Here is a 19,944-nt window from a genome sequence, read left to right as displayed (position 1 = left end):
CATGCGTGCACGCGTGTGTGCTGCTTAGTTTTTAAATAAGTCTTTGGGTAAATGAATAGATGACCAGAATCATCTGGGAGCTTACATTCTATCAGAAGAAATAGCAAGTTTCTTTGGTCCAGATTTGGTCCAATGCCTTTTGTCTTCAGAAAAGTATTAAAATTTATCCTAAATTATCATAGATCTGTAAATCTAGGCTCCAAAAGATACTCCCTTTTGAAAGTTAAATGTAATAAAATTTTAAATAATTCAAGTTTGACTCACAACATTATTACCAGGGCTCACTGCCTCAGAGAAACAATTACTACATCAAAGGGGATTGTGGGAAGAATTAGTTAAAACTCTGTAGGTTGATGAAAAAGAATTGATTCAATGGTGTTTATTTATAATGAAGACAAATATCTGTATCAATACTGGAAGTAATATGCTTAATTATATTTAGAACTATATACTGGGTTCTAAAACACTTTTTGACTTCTTTCAAAAGTCAAGACTTGCTCAACGAGTCTTTATTTAAAGAGCTTAAGAGATTGGCAGGGCAGCAAATTTCAGCAGATTAGTGGGGAAAGAAACAGAGCACTGTTCAGGAAAAGAAAAAACAGACATTTTGGATAAATACGCTTCAGAGAGGCTGAAATGTTAGCACCTTTTCTTTCTCAGCTTCTTCAGTTCTTACACTAGAAAAGTATAAGGGTACAGATACATTCACAGTGACATACATTTGTCAATCAGTGACATTTATTGGGTCTGCCCTCTGTAGAAACGTGAACTGACATAGAGTGCGGGATTTAAAAGAACTGCAAGACCAGATCTTCCTCTCAAGAAATTGCACCTGAAAATAAATGAAAAGCATATTCATAGAATAACACAGCAAGAGCATATGAATAGAGTAAAATCTCTAGGTACATAATCAATGAAGGCTCATTGAGTAGAGGAATTAAGAGAATTGAGTCAAGTTAATCAGGAAAAGTTCTCAAGGAGTGATTTTAAAGCCAGATTTGAAAGGTGAGAAAGAGTTTAATGGAATGGGATGAGAGGATACATCCCTCATTGCTTGCCTATCCCCGCTTACAGATGAGTGTAATTTGGGGCTTGTGCAGTCAGTGTCATTCTTCATGTTGGCTAATGGTGTGACTGAAGCAAGGCAGCGTTGCACTGAAAATGCTGCTCAAGTGCCATGTTACAGGGCAGGCAGGGGGCAGGTTGGTATTCTATGATCCTCCTCTCTGAATGGCAACTTCCAAGCTAACCTCAGATAAAAAGAAATAACAAGAGTACAGAGGCTTCTTAAGAAGAGGCAACTCAAGTCAGGAAAGCATGCTGCCCATTTTGAAACAAAAGAGTTGCTAAGCAGAGCTGACTGGAGGCACCATAAAGGAAGGAGGGCCCATAGGGGAGTGCGCCCCTTGTGGACCACGGGGGTGGCAATAGAGCGAAAGGAAGCCCAGGTGTTCCCCACAAGTAGGGAGGAAGTGTGTTGCTAACTACCAGGTGCCAAATACCTATTTCTGCTCAGGTAAGGTGATTGCCCTCTCAAGGAGCAGGGATGGGCTGGGGGCGGTGGGCAGCAGGAAAGGTTTTGAGTTCAGGCACTTATGATGTGGTGTAGCAAATGTTATCCTAGAGGGGAATGAGAACACAGTTAGGACCCAGGGACATGTGCTGCCTGGGAGATGTCTGAAGACCACAGAGCTTGTGAGTGACATTTGATTTTTGAATCAGGCTGTGAAGACTCAGTAGTCATTTTCTAGGTAAAGAAGGTGGGGAGGTCATTTCAGGCAGGGGAACAAGCTGGTAAGAAAATATAGAAGCATGAAAGGGATGTTTCATGTTTAAGCTATACATTTATTTTGTGAGATTTTTCTGCGTCTAAAAAGGCACAGTCTGCACCTTGGAGGAAAGACCCCTACCTTCTGGGCAAGGGAGAGAGAAGGAAGAAATATTGGTCAGCACACTTGTGAAAAGCCAAGCAGTCTCATGAATCCGGCTGCTCATTTGTAGGAAATCCCAAAGTCAGAAGAACACATTGGACGGCACCATCAGGGAGCTGTCAGCAAAATCCAGACTGTGGCAACTCAGCCGACCCCACTTGTGCTGTAAGGCAAAGAAACGGACTGTGGAGGTGTCTGTAGGTCAAAAGAGATTTAAAACACATTAGTGAAAAACTGGGCCAGACAGAACTATAGTTTGTGTCACTTGGTGAAAAGGAAAAACATAAAGGAACACAAGAAAGACTTCTATAGGGGAATTTGGGACCAGGGCACGTGATGGGATTTTTCCAGTGACTGGAAAGTTCTTTTCTTGGTCTGAATGGTGGAATTGTTCATTAAGTTTAACATTTATTTTGTGAGGTTTTCTGTAGAAAAAAATTTTAAATAAAATTGTAAGTAAAGTTTTTCCAAGGGTGAACTGAGTTCCATGCAGAGATGAGTCTTATTTGTAGTCTTACTTGCTGGAGCCAAACCCAGCACTATCTTAATTGAGCCAGAGAAAGGCTGACAGGAAAGATTGAACCTGCTGAAGGCAGCAGAGATCAGCTCTGCCTTACTCTGGCTGTGAGAGCACCGATGCTGGAGGCACACTGACCCGCCTGGTGAGCCATCCGCTTCCACACTTGCTTTTCCCAAGGCAGAAGTTTGTATCAAAAAACAGCCAGATAACAAGCTATATGCATTACCCTAGGTTCTCCTTGCTAGAATGCTGCAGATAGTCGATTCCTCCATTTGCTGGGTAACTTTTAATTTTAGGTAAGTTGGCTGAAAGCATATTCATTAACTCTTCAGTTTGCCTTTTAAGATGGAGACCAATGTGGGTCTAGGGCCAAAAATAAAAAATAAAAAATAAAAGCGTGTGCATGAAAACCCCCATGCCTTTCTCTGTTACCAATAATCTATGCATTGTGCAGGCCTGGTGTTGACTTTCAGATCACATCTCCCAGTCCCTGAGACAGTCGCACATGTTTGTTTTGTACTAAGGAGTTAAGCATCTCAAACGGTGTGTGTCAGCATTCAGTGTAGACGAGTGCAGCCAGACATTAAGCAGGATAATAATAAAGCAATAAGTAATATGGTTAAACAAATACATTCCCAATTGCCCTTGTCTTCTTCAAACATCTAATGCAGATGTTTCCGTCTTTATTAGCTCAGTGCTTTGGTCTCTCTCTGTTTTTCCCCTGGCATGGTGGAAGCAGTGTGTCTCGAAAAGAGCTTTCATATACAGAAGGCTGTTAGCCTCTCTTAAATATAAGCAAGTAAAAGTAACTAAGGACTGTTTGTGTGTGTCTGATGCTTTTGATACTGGTCCCCGTAGTCATTCTGGCTTGCTCGTTTTAATGAGTAAGGTTTGGTCCTTGTTGTCTTTGTATGTATTATTAACACCACACACAGAGGCAGGAAGGATACGGTGGGAATAACAAATCAAGGATCAGCTGCTTCAGGTCAACAGGACATTCACAAACATACACTTTTCAATGTCATGACCAAGGTCAGTTGAAACTGTAATACCACTTGGCAGAGGAAGAAGAGACATAGGAAGAGCCTTCAAAGTTTAGAGGGAATGAACCAGCAAAAGTTAGCCAGCATGTGTTAGTTATTCATATGAGAGAGAGCTCACTTTAAATACTAGTTCTGATCTTTTGTACAGAATTTGTGGGAGGCTAAAACCTCAGCTTCCTGGTATCCTTTTGAAATTAGTTATTCTGGATAGCTGAGCATAATGAAAAGCCAGAAATTCCTCTAATTAAGCACAAAATATTTTTAAAAGCTTATTGGGTGAAACTTTCTGGAAAATGTTTTATGTACTCTTCTGAATGGCCAATACAAAGAGTGCACACTTTAAAAAACCAAGAAAGCTGGAATACTCACAGCCCTATTTACTAATTGAATGTCCTTTGGTAAATTAATTATCTTACTGAGCTTCTGTTTCTTAACCCTGGAAAATGGGCACAACTGCATTATAGAGTTAAGTATCAAGTAAATATTGGTTAATTGTGAGAACTCTTCGTTACTGACCTCTCTTAGGCTACCAGCCTGGCTCCAGTCTTTCACATTTTAGAAAGACATTGTCAGCAGGGCACAGTGGCTCACACCTCTAACCCCAACACTTTGAGAGGCCAAGGCAGGCGGATTACCTGAGGTCAGGAGTGCAAGAGTAGCCTAGCCAACATGGTGAAACCCTGTCTCTTCTGAAAATACAAAAATTAGCCAGGCGTGGTGGCGGGCACCTGTAATCCCAACTACTCGGGAGGCTAAGGCAGGAGAATTGCTTGAACCTGGGAGGCGGAGGCTGCAGTGAGCTGAGATTGTACCACTGCACTCCAGCCTGGGTGACAGATGGAGACCCTCTCTCCAAAACAAACAAACAAACAAAAACAAAAAAAGAAAGACATTGTCTGGAAAAATGCTAATGTCTCACCTGGAAGGTCACAGAAAGGGTGGAAGCATACACTTGACGAAGTTGGAAGATTCACGGTTTGAGGGGTTCTGGAAGGAACTGGGATGTTTGCATAGAGCTGGTTCTTAGGGCTGAGTAAGCAGCATCTGTGTGATATGGTTGAGAACTGAAAGTTTCCCCTGCCATCTAGCTATCATCATAGGATGCCACTTTGGGTGAGACATTATTAGTCCTTTAGAACTTTTTTATTACACAGAGTCTTAGAAGGTGGCAGGACAACACACGGATCCCTCTTCAAGGAAGGTCACGCTGCCCAACTGCAAGGCGTGTGCTTAGCCACAGCTTCCAGCTGTTACTGAGGTCAGCCTCAGCTTACTGACCAAGGTCACACTCTTTTTGGAACATCTGCCAGCCAGTGTCTGAGCAAGGGGATGATAGCTGAGGGCACTGAGAACATGCTTTTTTCTTCGTGGTTTTCAGCCAATGATTTTGGAAGACAGTGGTGCTAGGCCCTGGCCATTTTGGCCCAACTTTGGAGCCCTCTACTGGGCAGTAGTTCCCATTGGAATGGCAGAGACTGTCATGTCTGTATCACCGTCTGGGGTTCTTCCTGCCCCATCTTGTTTTCTCCTCTTTCCTTTCATAGTGTTACTTGTCTCAGCATCTGTCTGCTTCCCTGCACAGAATGGGTCTCACATCAGCTAGGGCGGGGAGGAAGCATTAGCACAGCTTAGACCAGTGAGTCAGGGACCAAGAATGGGGCAGACCTCCGCACAGTTTAAAGAGGACGAAGAAAGTTGTGAGGGCACATTAGGGGAGACTCCAGGCAGCCAGGAGACAGCTGCAAGAGTTGGGGTTAGGGAAGAGGGCAGTGCTGTCTTCTTCACCACGAGCTGAGGACCGGACATGGAGGCGGATCCACTCAGGGTCATGGCGATCACCCAGGAACGGGGACAGACGCAAGGCAGGCAGGGAAGTTGCTGAACTGTGCTTTACACAGGTGATCTTCAGCCTCACAATAACTCTGCCAAGTTCGACACCATAAGAAAAAATGAGACCCAGACAGGTTTGATATTCGTTTAAGCTGGTAAATGCTGAGAGTCAGCCTGTAGCTCCCTTGAGCCGAGATGCCTCTGGAAAGGAGACGAATATTGCACGCTTTTTTGGGTCCACTCAGCATCTTTTGCCTTTGGGAATGGGTGGTATTCATGCCTTTCTCATGGTGAAGGGTGGGCGGGCAGGGAGTGGCAGAACGCAGGCTGACCAATCAGATTACTCAAAATCCCTGGACTTAAGTAACGATCTGGGGAGAGCATGTGACCCAAAGGGGCCAATCAATGTATTACCCTGCCTAGGAAATGATTTGCTAGTGCAGGACTGCTAGCTAGGTCTAGGGTGTTTTGAAATGTTCTGAAGGGATTTTGGGTGACTTCCTTCAAGGAAGATGTCAACTTAAGTGTAATTACTATGGGTCGGCAGATACTCTAGAATCTTAGAAAGGGGAGATATAAGGACAAGTTTTAATTGTTCAGTATGTAATATTTAAAAAGGAAGAGCCGGGAGCAGTGGCTCAGGTCTATAATCCCAGCTACTCTGGAGGCTGAAGTGGGAGGATCACTTGAGCCTGTAGGAGTTTGAGGCCAGCCTGGGCAACATAGCAAGACCTCCATCTTAAGAAAACAAAATAACTTAAAGGGAGGGTTGTTGAGTATTATTCCAGACTTGTATGTGGAAAATAGATACTGTCTAGGCCTGAAATCCCAGACTCCAATGGCTGGTTTAACACCTGTCCCATCGTCAGGCTCCACTGAGCTGCTGTTTCCTGCCTCATTGGTTTTATGAAACACTTGCATTAGCTAGTGGTTGTGGTTGTTCTACCCTCAGGGAAAGTGCTGTTGCTTCTTCTCTGGTTCTAAGATGATATGTCTGACAGGGTCCTTGAAAGTACCTCTAGCGCTCCTTGTTTCAAAGATTGTGAGTCATATTGTACACAGTTACTCCTCCGCCAACTCTGCCCCCAGGGTTTGGTTTGAGAGACACATTCAGTATTCAGCCCATCACCCTCAACCGCTGACTTGCTGGCTTCCCCAGCTCTCTATTTCACTGTCTCTCACCCTCCACCACATCATAGTATTCAACAGCTCATTAATATACGTAGTAATTAATTATACATTAATTATTATATGTAATAATAAACAGAGCCAATGGACTTGGCCCTGTTTTAGGTATTGAGGGTACAATGGTGCACAAGACAAACAAGTATTTGCTGCATTTTATCCTTTATTGTGTGTCATTAATCAGATTTCCAGAACCCTTTTTGAATGAAAAAAATTAAACTCTTGACAAATAGTGGTCTCACAAAGATGCTACCAACTGGTAAAGTCTTTCTGAAATAATTAGCTCTTCCCATTTTCTGATAATTCTGTCTAAATGTGCTTTATATATATTGAGACTATTTAGTTAGATACATACAAATCCAAAATTTTTTTAAAAATTTTTTTGGTTAATTTCTTCCAATTAGCAGAGCATAATGGCCTGTTTTATGCCTAGTTATTGCCTTAAAGTTTATTTTTTCTGGCAATATTATCACAAATCTCTTTTATTATTCCCTTATAATATCACTGCTGTCTCCTTATGTTTAAACATTCTGTGTTGCAAGTTGGAAAAAACTACTTTAAAGTTCATATGGAACCAAAAAAGAGCCCACATTGCCAAGACAATCCTAAGCCAAAAGAACAAAGCTGGAGGCATCATGCTACCTGATTTCAAACTATACTACAAGGCTACAGTAACCAAAACAGCATGGTACTGGTACCAAAACAGTAATATAGACCAATAGAACAGAACACAGCCCTCAGAAATAATGCCACGCATCTACAAACATCTGATCTTTGACAAACCTCACAAAAACAAGAAATGGGGAAAGGATTCCCTATTTAATAAATGGTGCTGGGAAAACTGGCTAGCCATAAGTAGAAAGCTGAAACGGGATCCCTTCCTTACACCTTATACAAAAATTAATTCAAGATGGATTAGAGACTTAAATGTTAGACATGAAACCATAAAAACTCTAGAAGAAAACCTAGGTAATACCATTCAGGATATTGCATGGGTAAGGACTTCATGTCTAAAACACCAAGAGCAATGGCAACAAAAGCCAAAATTGACAAATGGGATCTAATTAAACTAAAGAGCTTCTGCACAGCAAAAGAAACTACTATCAGAGTGAATAGGCAACCTACAGAATGAGAGAACATTTTTGCAATCTACTCATCTGAAAAAGGGCTAATATCAAGACCCTACAAAGAACTCAAACAAATTTACAAGAAAAAAAAAAAACCCATCAAAAAGTGGGCAAAAGATATGAATAGACACTTCTCAAAAGAAGACATTTATGCAGCCAACAGACACATGACAAAATGCTCATCATCACTGGCCATCAGAGAAATGCAAATCAAAACCACAATGAGATACCATCTCACACCAGTTAGAATGGCAATCATTAAAAAGTCAGGAAACAACAGGTGCTGGAGAGGATGTGGAGAAATAGGAACACTTTTACACTGTTGGTGGGACTGTAAACCAGTTCAGCCATTGTGGAAGACAGTGTGACGATTCCTCAAGGATCTAGAACTAGAAATACCATTTGACCCAGCCATCCAATTACTGGGTATATACCCAAAGGATTATAAATCATGCTGCTATAAAGACACATGCACACGTATGTTTATTGCGGCACTATTCACAATAGCAAAGACTTGGAACCAACCCAAATGTCCATCAATGACAGACTAGATTAAGAAAATGTGGCACATATACACCATGGAATACTATGCAGCCATCAAAAAGGATGAGTTCATGTCCTTTGTAGGGATGTGGATGTAGCTGGAAACCATCATTCTCAGCAGACTATCACAAGAACAGAAAACCAAACACCACATGTTCTCACTCATAGGTGGGAATTCAACAATGAGAACACTTGGACACAGGAAGGGGAGCATCACACACCAGGGCCTGTTGTGGGTGGGGGGAAGGGGTGAGGGATAGCATTAGGAGATGTACCTAATGTAAATGACAAGTTAATGGGTGCAGCACACCAACATGACTCATGTATACTTATGTAACAAACCTGCAGGTTGTGCACATGTACCCTAGAACATAAGTATAATAAAAAAAACAAACATTCTGTGTTTCAGATGTGACTCTTTTAAATAGCTTATAATTTGATTTAGTTTAGTTTAAAAAAAAAAACTACACTAAACACCAGAGCCCCGTCTTTTAAAGACGTTGAATTCATCTACATTTGATGCAATTTCTGAGGTATTTGAATTTATTCTGCCTTTTATGTTGTATTTTCCATGTATCATTGTTTGTATTTCTCTTTCGTTTCCTTTTCTGACTTCTATTAGGTTTAAACTTTTAAAAAAATCAACTTTTAATCCTTTTACTAGTTTGGAAGTTACACCTTTCATTTCTATTTTTGTGAGATTTTTCTTTAAAAATTTTAACATGTACAGCTAACAACAAAATCTAAATTATTGTTACCTAGTGTTTTAGTTCCATCTTATTTTCAAAACCTTCAACATCAGAAATTATTATTAAAGCATATTGAATTTACCCACAGAAAAGAGGCCTCTTTACTCAACATTGCACCCAACTTCTTCCTTCTTGGTTAAATTTCCTTTTTTTTCTGAATTACGCTTTATACTAGTTCTTTCAGTTGAGGGTATGTGGTTTGTAAACTCTTTCAGTATTTGTCTCAAAATGTCTTTATTTTGGCCTTATTCTTGAATAATAACTTTGCAGGGCATAAAATTGTAAGTTGCCTTTTATTTTCTGTGAAGATTTGATTCTATTGTTGTTGTTGTTGTTGTTGTTTTTACATCCCTCTATAGATACTCTGTCTTCTCTGGTTGTTTATAAAATTTTTCTCTTGATCTTTGCATGCCGAAGTTTTGCTACAATATGACTCAGTGTGGATTTATTTACATTTACCTTGCTTGGGGCTTGGTATGCTTCTTTAACCTAAAGATCAAGCATGTAAAATTCAGGAAAATTCTCTACCATTTTCTTAAATATTGCTTGTCACTCGTTTTCTCTGGACCAGGGGTCAGTAAACTATGACTCACTGGCCAAACTCGTCCACTACTTGTTTTTGCAAATAAAATTTTCCTGGAACGTAGCCACACACATTTATTCATATAATGTTTATGGCTGCTTTTGCACTACAACTGCAGACTTGAATAGTTTGACAGATTATATGGCCCATGAAGCCTAAAATATTTACTGCTTATTTCTTTACAGAAAAAGTTTGACAACCTCTGCTCTAGACCCTCATTCTGAAACTTCTATTAGACATAAGTGAACTTCATTCTATACTTTGTATCTTCAATCACTAGTTTTCATTTTTTTATAATTTTATCTCTCTGCGCTGCATTCTGGGTAATTTTCTCTGAAGCATGTTTTAGTTAATCCATTCCTTTAAAATTATGTGTAATCTAATATTTAGTCCATCAATGGAATTATTTATTCAGTTCTATTTTTTTATTTCTGGAAACTTTTAAATTAAATTTTAAAATCTCTTTGTTCTTTGCTCATTATGGCATCTATTTTCCACCTCCATTGCCCATTTTGAATGTTTTTAAATTGATTCATCACCTTGAGTTTTTATGGTAGTTAACCTTTTTGTATCTGCTGGCTCTTGTTATGGTGTGTCATTTCCTTTAGTGGCATGTTATTTTTGTTTGTGAGCTCATCTTCAGTGAAGGTTTGATTTTTCTTCCTATAGTATTTTAGTGTGTCCCTGGGTTTTGGACATATCTCACTAGAGAAGGTTTAATTTTGCTTTTTTTCAGATACCTCAGGGATTCACTGCTCTGGAATCAATGTTTACATTACTTTCTTGGCTTAATAACTCCTGCACCTGTGAGCAATGAAAATTTGCCCTGCATGTTGGTACATGGTATAGGCTTGGGATTTGGATTTTTTTTTTTTTAAACTGTAGACTTTTATCTCTCTATTCAGACCCCGTAATAGAGATAAGCATCCTGTGCCTTACCATTTACTTTTCTGAGCCTGTGGCAAGAAGTTTGAAGTTTGTTGGGACACCTTTTCATCAAGGAGGCAACTCTTCCAGGATTCCAATTTTGGCTGAAATCTCATTTTCATGATTTTACTTTGAGGAGCACAAGGACACATTTCCTGTTCTCTATTATGACCCCTAGGAATAGTGCCCTATCCAGGTTTGATTTTCCACCATGTCCACTCACAAGTATAGCACTCTGGCTTCTGTTCCTCATGATTTCCTTAAAAAACACAAATAAACCCCTAACATATAGTAAAGTTGGCATGTTTGAGGTTAGAGTTCTATGAATTTTAATACATACAAATTTATGTAATTAGGATACAGAACATTTTCATCATGGCAAATTTCCTCATTGTTTCTTGCAGCTAGAGATTTATTTTAAGTTCAGCATTGTATTCACTTTTTATGTTGTAATTTATGTATTATTTCTATGTATGTGTTTTAGGAATGGGGGCCGGTTAACTCAGTTTGCCATGTTTTCAGGACCACAAGTCGGCCTGTGCCCATTCTAACCAAAACGCTCATGGCAGTCATCAACAAATAATCCAACCATCTCATGTATTATTCAGGGTTCTCCAGAGAAACAGGCCTATAGGATGTGCAAATGAATATATACAAAGACATTTTCTTTAAGAAATTGGCTTATTCAATTACAGAGGCTGGTAAGTCCAAAATCTTTAAAGTAGGCTGTCCGGTTGGAGACCCAGGGAGGAGCTGATGTTGCAGTTCAAGTCCGAAGGCCATCTGTTTCAGAAGTCTCTTTCCTCAGGGAGGTCGGGCTTTTGTTCTATTCAGGTCTAAAACTGATGGGATGAGGCCCATCCACGTAAGGCAGGGAAATCTGATTTACTCAAAGTTATCCAATTTAAATGTTAATCTCATCCCAAAACACTCTCGCCCAAACATCCAGAATAATGTTTGATCACATATTTAGGCACCAAGGCACAGTCAAGTTGACAGATGAAATTAAGCATCACAACTCTGTCCCTTGTCAACTTGGCACCCATATGCGTCTTCTTAAACCATACTTAATCATAAAAATAAAGACAATAACAGAGTCAGATTTCCACCTAACATGATACAACTATCTCTTTTTTTGTTTGTTTTTTGAGATGGAGTCTCACTGTGTTGCCCAGGCTGGAGTGCACTGACACGATCTCGGCTCACTGCAACCTCCACCAAACAGTTGAAGTGATTCTCCTGCCTCAGCCTCCCAAGTAGCTGGGATTACAGGTGCCCACCACCACACCTGGCTAATGTTTTTTGGTATTTTTAGTAAAGGCAGGGTTTCACCATGTTGGCCAGGCTAGTCTTAAACTCCTGACCTCAGGTGATCCTCCTGCCTTGACCTCCCACAGTGCTGGGATTATAGGTGTGAGATACAACTATCTTACATATAAGTGAAAATGTACTACTCCTTTCCCCAGAAGAGGATTCAAAGTCCCTGCGTGTTGCCTACTCCTCTTCTTGATATCTCAGAACTTAAAAACTTTGATAAAGACAAGCTAAATACTATGATATATATCTTATGTTAGGTGATAAAGGGATAAGAGTAGGAAGAAAACAAAGATGTTTGATACACACATACACATATAACAAAATAAGGAAGAAATGCTCACGAGAATGACAGTCCTTATTTCTGTAACGGGTCATGTGGTTGTAGCTGGTATTTATAACTGCCTACTTCCACTACCTATTCCATGTTCCCTTTGTTCTCATCAAGCACCTTAGCCTGTTATAGTTCTTTACCTGAAAACAGGGGGTTGGGGATGACACCCAAATCCTTCATTCCTGAAGAGTCTGGGTCATTCGTAGCCCAGCCCAGATTGGATTATAGTAGTTTTTCTGTTGACTTTAATCTTGTAATACCAAGAGATGCCTTAAGGGAACTCCTATATTCTCGATGTAATCTTCATTACCTCCATCGTGGGATAGCAGTCTTATTTCTCCCTGGTAGTCCGAATCAACCACCCTAGCCAGTGCAGCAACACCCTTCATTGTCTGTTGATTTAGAGGCATGAGGAGCCCAAAATGGCTGCATGGCAGAATCATTACTATGATCCTGGTTGAACTAAAACCTCTAGGCTAGCAGAGCATAAGGTCACAGGGACAGAAAACATTTTGCTAGTGGGTCACCAGGAGTAATAATGATGCCACTCCATTACCATCCCTTGATTCCTGGACCCACGAATCTTGGCTGTGAGTACTATATACCCAGTAGTACTATATATTGGAAACTACAAGGTATTTCCACCTAGATGGCATGAAGCTGTAAGGCCTACCTGTAACAGAAGGCCATACCACTGTTCCAGCAAGCCAGCTTCTTAAGAATGATGGGAGACATGGTAAGACCAGTGAATTTCATGAGCATGGGCCCACTGCCACATTTGATTTGCTGTGAAGTAATTTCCTGGATCAGAAGCAATGCTGTGTGGAATACCATGATGGTGGATAAGGCATTCTGTAAGTTCACAGATGGTAGTTTTGGCAGAAGCATTGCATACAGGGAAAGCAAATCTGTATCCCTAGTGGTGTCTTTTTATTTTTCCTAACACATAATGTTCTGGGTCAATCCTCCTTTCTAAAACAGTATACAAACATAAACACAGCTGATTACTTGTTGCAGGTACCATTAAAAAAAAAAAAAACTGGCAGTGTGGAAAGCCCATGAAAGAATTAACAGTATTTAAAAACCAGAACAAATTTAATAACGCTTTATATAAATTTGCTGCATCCACAAAAGTATGGAAACATTCACATTCCAGGAATCAACCTGAGTTACAGAAATTAAAACCTCTCCAAATACATCCTCAATTTTCCCTGGTATTAAACACAGCCATCTTCTAGAAAGAAACACCAGTGACCCATATTTTAAACTAAAGCACACACTGCTTTTTGTAAAAAAGCAAAGTCATTTAAAGCAGCTAATTAAAATACCATTTAAGCAATTGCAATGGGTAACAGGATCGTAAAATTATTAGCGAAGTAGGAGTTTGTCACTGAAGCTTCCACATGATCTTATAGACTAGAAGTAGACTGGTCAGGCTTCATAGACATCAGCTAAGTGAAGGCACCAAACTCCATTAAGTCCTCAAATTTCAGTGTCTTGTTTTTCTGAGCATCACTAGAACAAGAAAAGAAAAAGCAATGCTAAGAGAAATATACCAAGACCTATAATAGGGATTAGTTTGAAATTTTAGCCATAAAAGCTTAGTGTTGGTTTTTACATATATAAGCCATCTAGGTCAAGTACTTACTGAATACTTATATATGCTTGTGCTTTGCTGGCCATTCTGGGGAAGGATAAAAGAGGTATTAAATGCTATGAGATGCTTCAGCCTAATTGAAAAGACTTGGACAATTAAAGCTCAGGGCAGTGAGTATGACAGAGTACCAATTAGATGTGAGAGGTAGTGACTGCAGCGAATCTCAGGGAACTGTGAGACACTGACCAATAGCACCCTAACCTTAGCAGATATTCACAGCAAGGATGAATTCACAACCACATATAAATTATGTATTGTTTGGTTCTAATTTGGATAAAATATTTTTATAACTTAAACTACCCAGTCATCTGTGTTGCCTGGAACAAGAACTTCCCAGGAGGCCTAGCGATTCTGCTCAGCTTCAATTATAAATTCCATGCCCCATGGAGTTCTTATTTTTAAACCTGCAAGGCCTGGCCTAGGCACTCCCAGGCAGGTAGTGAACAGTGTGAAAGGACAGGCTAGCAAAGAGCCTCTGCCCTGGGAGCAGCACATATCTTGGTGCATTCTTCTTGGCAGTGCTATACTCCCTAACTGTGAACTTCCAAAGTCCCTCTGCCTAGGTGTTCCAGCTATACCCGATCCTTTTACATTTCCTGTTCTCTAGATGGTACTTGCCTGACTGCTGGGGTTGGCCTCCTGCTTCCAGTTCCATCTACTTCCCTCCATGTCCTTCATGGCTTCTCTGACCTGTCATGCCAGCAGATTGCTCATATTGGTAGAACTCTGATCCCAAACAGCCACTCGGAAACCCGAATTCACTCTACTCTGGATGATTTCACTCTTTTGACCTGGAAGAGGAAGAAAATCCTTTAAGTGACTGTCCTCAGAGATACTGTGTTGGCGTTCTGCTTCCCTTATGCTTTCCATGTGGCTGTGCCTCAGGCTCCCAGCCGCAGCCCATTTCTTTTCTCACTTCCACTCTCTCCCCCTGGACAATCGCATTCCCCTATGCCTGTGAGCTTCATCTTTCCTCTGATGAATCCCCTGTCCCTCCTCCAGGTTTTAGAGTATCTGAGCTGGCCAGGGACCTAAGCTGCAAGCCGCAGAGGCTAACTCAAGCACTAAAGTAAATTATCAAAGAGATGTTGTGTAGCTCCCAGAGTTGTTAGAAAAACTGAAGAACAAGACATGGAAAATAGGCCGGAAGAAAGGGGGCAAAGCTAAGCCACAGCATTTGTCCAGGGGGGTCCCATCTGCCCCAGACACTGGACGCTGCAGCTTGTTCTGCCAGTGTTGCTCCTTGGGAAATGGGTGTTGTTGCCACCTCCAGAATGAATTCTCCACTGAACTTGCTTCTTTGAGCAACTTGCTCCTAATTCAGACTCTCAGATGGGTGCATCTGATTGGCCAAACCTAGATCATGTGTACATATCCTAGCTGCAAGGGGGCTAGGAAAACAAAAATCTAACCTTTTAAGACTTTATATTGGGATATGGGCTGTCCCTCATCCGGATGCATTCAGTGGGGAATTTTCCACCTATCCAAAGCAGATGACATTGGGCAATAGAAATAAGTGAGAGAGAAAGGGAAAGCAAAGAATGGAAAGGAAAGGAAAAAAAAACAAATGTCCACCACAGAGACATGTTTTCAATTGCCCACTGTACAGCTTTACTAGATCTCCTACAAACACCTCAAACTGTGTGTCCAAAAGCAAACCCTCCATCATTTACCCCCAATGTATTCCTCCTCCTCTCTTTTCTTTCTTGATATCTGATTGTTTCCTCATTCATCCAGTCACTCAAGCCCCTAAACTCAGTTATTCTCTCTCCCTTCTAATGCTTCTGGTCATCAAATGCTTTGGATTACATATACTTTATGTTTCTAAAATACATTTCTTTTTCTGAAAGGTCACTGCCATTCCTTCAGGTCCAACACTCATCAACTTTCATCTAGATGAGCACAGGAGCTCCCTACTATTCTCCCAGCCTCTGACATTTCTCCATGGCACTGGTCACAGTTGCCATTGCATTTGTTATGGGATTGTTTAATTGTCTATTACCCATCATCCTCTTGTTCTACTTGATTCTGCCCTCTTAATGCCAACTCTGTGGTTATCTAACAGTAGAACAGTGAGAGAACCATCTCTAAATAAATGGAATTAGGCTTTTTTATTAGAATCTCAGATGACTACCTTCTGCCTTTTCTCACCCTGAGAATTGTGACTATGGAGTCACAATGTTCCCCTGTAAACCTGACTCCTAGAAAAAAAGTAAACTGAAAGGAAACAAATGAGAGGCTAAGTACATCAAATTTCTGAGTTCACTAGACCTGGAATGGAGCATGGTGCTTATTCTCATTGTTGAGTTAGAAGTGTAGTAACTAGTCTGCTAGATGGTGCCCAGTGGGCCACATGTCTTAGTATGTATCCTTTTCTCTTCTCTCTCGCGTTGAACCTGGACTGGACCTGTGACTCTCTTTAACCAACAGAACTTTGCGGAATCTAGTGCTGGTCCTGGAACTAAGTCTTGAGAAGACCTGGAAGCTTCCACTTCTGTGCTTTTGGAAATTCTGAGCTTCTGTGTTAGAAGAGTAGCTACACTTCTGGAGACACCACATGGAAAGACCTCATGAAAAGGCCATATGGAAAGGGAGAGGCCTTGTCCAACCATCTCCACCAAAGCCCCAGGCATATGAGAGAGCCAACTTGGACAATGTGGTCCTGTTGAGCCCCCAGATGCCCACAGTCTCAGTTGACAACATGTGGAACAGAAGAACTGCCCAGATGAGCTCAGGCAACCCAGTGAATCATGAGAATAAGGAAATGGTTTTTGTTTAAAGCTTTTGTTTTGAAGTGGTTTCTTATGCAGCAGTAGATATCTGCAACAGGGGGCATTGATTAGGTGTGTGGTCTTCTTTAATTATTCATTTAACTGAACTCCACTTCCAGGCATTTAGTATGTTCTTCTGTGGGTTGATATTAGCTATTGAATGCAAAACCCCTCTAGTTCACAATCAGCACAAGTCTTTGATTTTTTTAAAAAAAGATGAACTCATTTGATGGCCCTTATCAACATTTGAAGCCCAGAAAAGCACACACATAACAAAACCAGAGCTTCAGGCTATAAATGGAATTGGCTCGATTATTCTTGCTCTTTTCTCCATCAGCCTTAGCATGGCACCATTACTGTGGTCCATGAGATAGCTGTTTAGGGCCCTGAAATAGATGGATCTGAAGTTCCTTTGGCAAGGAATAAAGACAATAATAGGTAGAAGGATGAAGAAGTTTTAATTTAGATAAATTTTACGAAGTAAGAAGGAAAATAAAAGAAAGCCACCAAATTGAATAATGTCCATCATGTTTAAAGATGCTAATTCGACCCACTGTCACCAGGGAATGAACCTTATCTTGTGTTGACATTTCCCCTTACATAAAGTAGATTTGTCACTGGGAAGCAGCTGTCTGTCCAGGAACTGTGTCTCCCAGCACCTTCTGCATCTAGGTGTGGCCATATGACTAGTACTTACCAATGGAATGTCAGTGGAAGTGACATGTGTCACAATAAGCCACGGCTTTTAAGAAGTCATTATTTCTTTTCCACGCTCCCTTTCCCATTATGCTGGCTGGATATAAGTGACATCAAGGCCCTAGGGGATAGGAGAACTCCCAGATGGAAGAAAGCTGGATGTCTGAGTCATGGCAAGGAGAGCCATTCACCAACTAGGAAACCACCTAGAAATATTCCATAGGAGAAATAAACTTTTGTTGTATTTGAGCATCTCAAAATTTGAGGTTTATTTGTGTAGCAGCTAGCATTTCCCTAATGAATATAGTTGTTCACTTATTTGAAAATTCACATAGATTTTTTCATAGATGAGATCATTACTAGTTTTGAAATTAGGGGGGAAGTTCATTCATTTTCCTTAGCCTCTGTTCTTACATCTATAAAAATGGGGCTAATGCTCTGGATCCCCAAGGATTGTTCTCATACCAAATGAGATACTATAGTATTCGCAATAAATGAGATACTATAGTATACTATACTATAGTATATATAGTATAGTTTATACTATAATTTATATATAGTATATATAGTCATATATAGTATAGTTTATACTATAATTTATATATAGTATATATAGTCATATATAGTATAGTTTATACTATAATTTATATATAGTATATATAGTCATATATAGTATAGTTTATACTATAATTTATATATACTATAGTATACTATACTATAGTATCTCTTTTATTGAACGTTATCATAAACCAGGCCCTATATAAAGCACTTTACATGCCTTATCTCATTGAATCATCCCAATAACCCTATGAAGTAATTTCAGTTAGCCTCCATATTTCACACAAGAGAAAACAGAAGCTTAGAGAGGTGAAGTACTTGCCCCATGTTGCACAGCTAGTCATGGCAAAGCTAGTATTTGAACACAGGCAGCCTGACTTCAGAGGCCACACGCCCAGCACCAGGCCTCTCTGACTAGGACAATATAGAGCACCCAGCATGGAGCCTAATACATAATAAATGAACAATAAACATGAATTTTATTTTCCCTCCACTTTGAAGAAAGAGACAATACAAAACCTAAGTATAAACATACACATTTTTGGTTAAGTGCACAAAATACACACATATGCAAATTTACACAACCTTTGCTTTATTCACACTCATATTCAGCTTAGTATGTTTAAACTAGAATTTCCTGGAGTTCATGGACAGTACTGCTGTATAACATATACAGGTCATCCCAACCAAGAAGGTTATTTCGCGCTCATAGCCCAGCTGCAGCTGCATGCTTCAAAGAAGCAGCAAGAACACTGAAGAAATGAATCCCAACATGACGAATGCATTTTAAAGTTGCTTGTGAAACATTCATGTTATTGATCTGCTGGAGGAAAACTGGCAGAAAACCTAGCTCAGGATGGACATTACTGCAGGAAGTGCAATAACGCTGGGTCCCTAAAGTCCTTCTCATTTCATTTAATATACCACATATTTTTTGAAGCAAACTAGTTTAAACACCTAGTCTGAAGTATATCTTAGAAATAGACTGAACTTTATAGTTTTGGTCATGCAGCACTTTGTATACCTGAAGTACTTTTTAAAAAATTACAAAACCATAATGGGAATGCTAGTGCTTTCTCTAAAGTCCTATCAACTATTATTAGATTGTCTATAGAACCCAAGCTCGGAGTGCTTTTTCAAAGAAGGTGCAGCAATTTTCCCCATTCTAATTGCCATACCAAGAGTAATCTGTCTTCTGGGCTTTGGAGCTGCTGAACCACTTTATTCTTTTGCCTAAAGTTTCATCAAGGCAATATGCTTAATCAATGTTTGCTGATGTTTATGGTCTAATGCCTACTGACAGCAGGTGCAAAAAGAAAAAAAACGCAAAGTGTATCCCCATTTGCATAAAAACCTTCCTTAAATTCACCAGCATGCTGTTTTGCTGTAATTTTAGTAGACAGGTGATTTTTCATGGCACCTTCATGAGTTGCTTTCTCCCCTGTCACTGGCTCCATTTCTCTACCTGCTGTTCCCAGAAGCTGTGGTCTTATTTACGCCACATGTAGTAGTCCCTTTCAGACTATCTACTTGGCTCATTGATCAACTCTCCTTAGTGCTTGATTTTCATATTCTGATCCAGGAAATAGACTCTATCCCTGAGTAACTTAGAAGCTGTTACTAACTTATGTGTTAAGCCATGCCAAAGGTGGGCTACGGGATTGTACAGGCATATCCCAGAGATAGGCATGTTTGGTTCCAGACCACCACAATAAAGTGAGTCACATGAATATTTTTGTTTCCCAGTGCATATAAAAATTATGTTTACATTCTATTGTAGTTTATTAAGTGTGCAATAGCATTATGTCCAAAAATATATATTTACACCTTAATTTAAAATACTTCATTGATTAAAAAATGCTAACAATCTGAGCCTTCAGTGAATCACATAATCTTTTTGCTAGTGCAGGGTCTTGTCTCTATGTTGATGGCTGCTGACTGATCAGGTTGGTGGTTGCTGAAGATTGGCATAGCTGTGCCAATTTCTTAAAATAAGAAGACAATAAAGTTTGCCACACCAGTTGGCTCTTCTTTCCATGAAATATTTTTCAGTAGTATGTGATGCTGTTTGATAACATTTTACCCACAACAGAATTTTTTCAAAACTGGAGTCAATCTCTTCAAACCCTGCCACTGCTTTTTCAACTAAGTTTAGATAATATTCTGAATCCTTTGT

The 19,944-nt window shown here is 40.0% G+C and overlaps 1 long non-coding RNA gene across 1 annotated transcript; it reads right to left on the bottom strand.

The window, feature by feature from the left end:
- Positions 1 to 13,162: 13,162 nt before the first annotated feature.
- Positions 13,163 to 17,162, bottom strand: LOC139363605 (uncharacterized). The gene is made up of 3 exons (XR_011624277.1): positions 17,115 to 17,162; positions 14,362 to 14,534; positions 13,163 to 13,601 (listed from the first exon to the last, which is right to left on the bottom strand). It is a non-coding gene; the product is annotated as an uncharacterized lncRNA (long non-coding RNA).
- Between the last annotated feature and the right edge of the window lie 2,782 nt (positions 17,163 to 19,944).

This window comes from Macaca nemestrina, chromosome 6 (assembly GCF_043159975.1).
Source record: "Macaca nemestrina isolate mMacNem1 chromosome 6, mMacNem.hap1, whole genome shotgun sequence".
NCBI lineage: Eukaryota > Metazoa > Chordata > Mammalia > Primates > Cercopithecidae > Macaca > Macaca nemestrina.
This window is presented reverse-complemented; position numbering and strand designations above follow the sequence as displayed.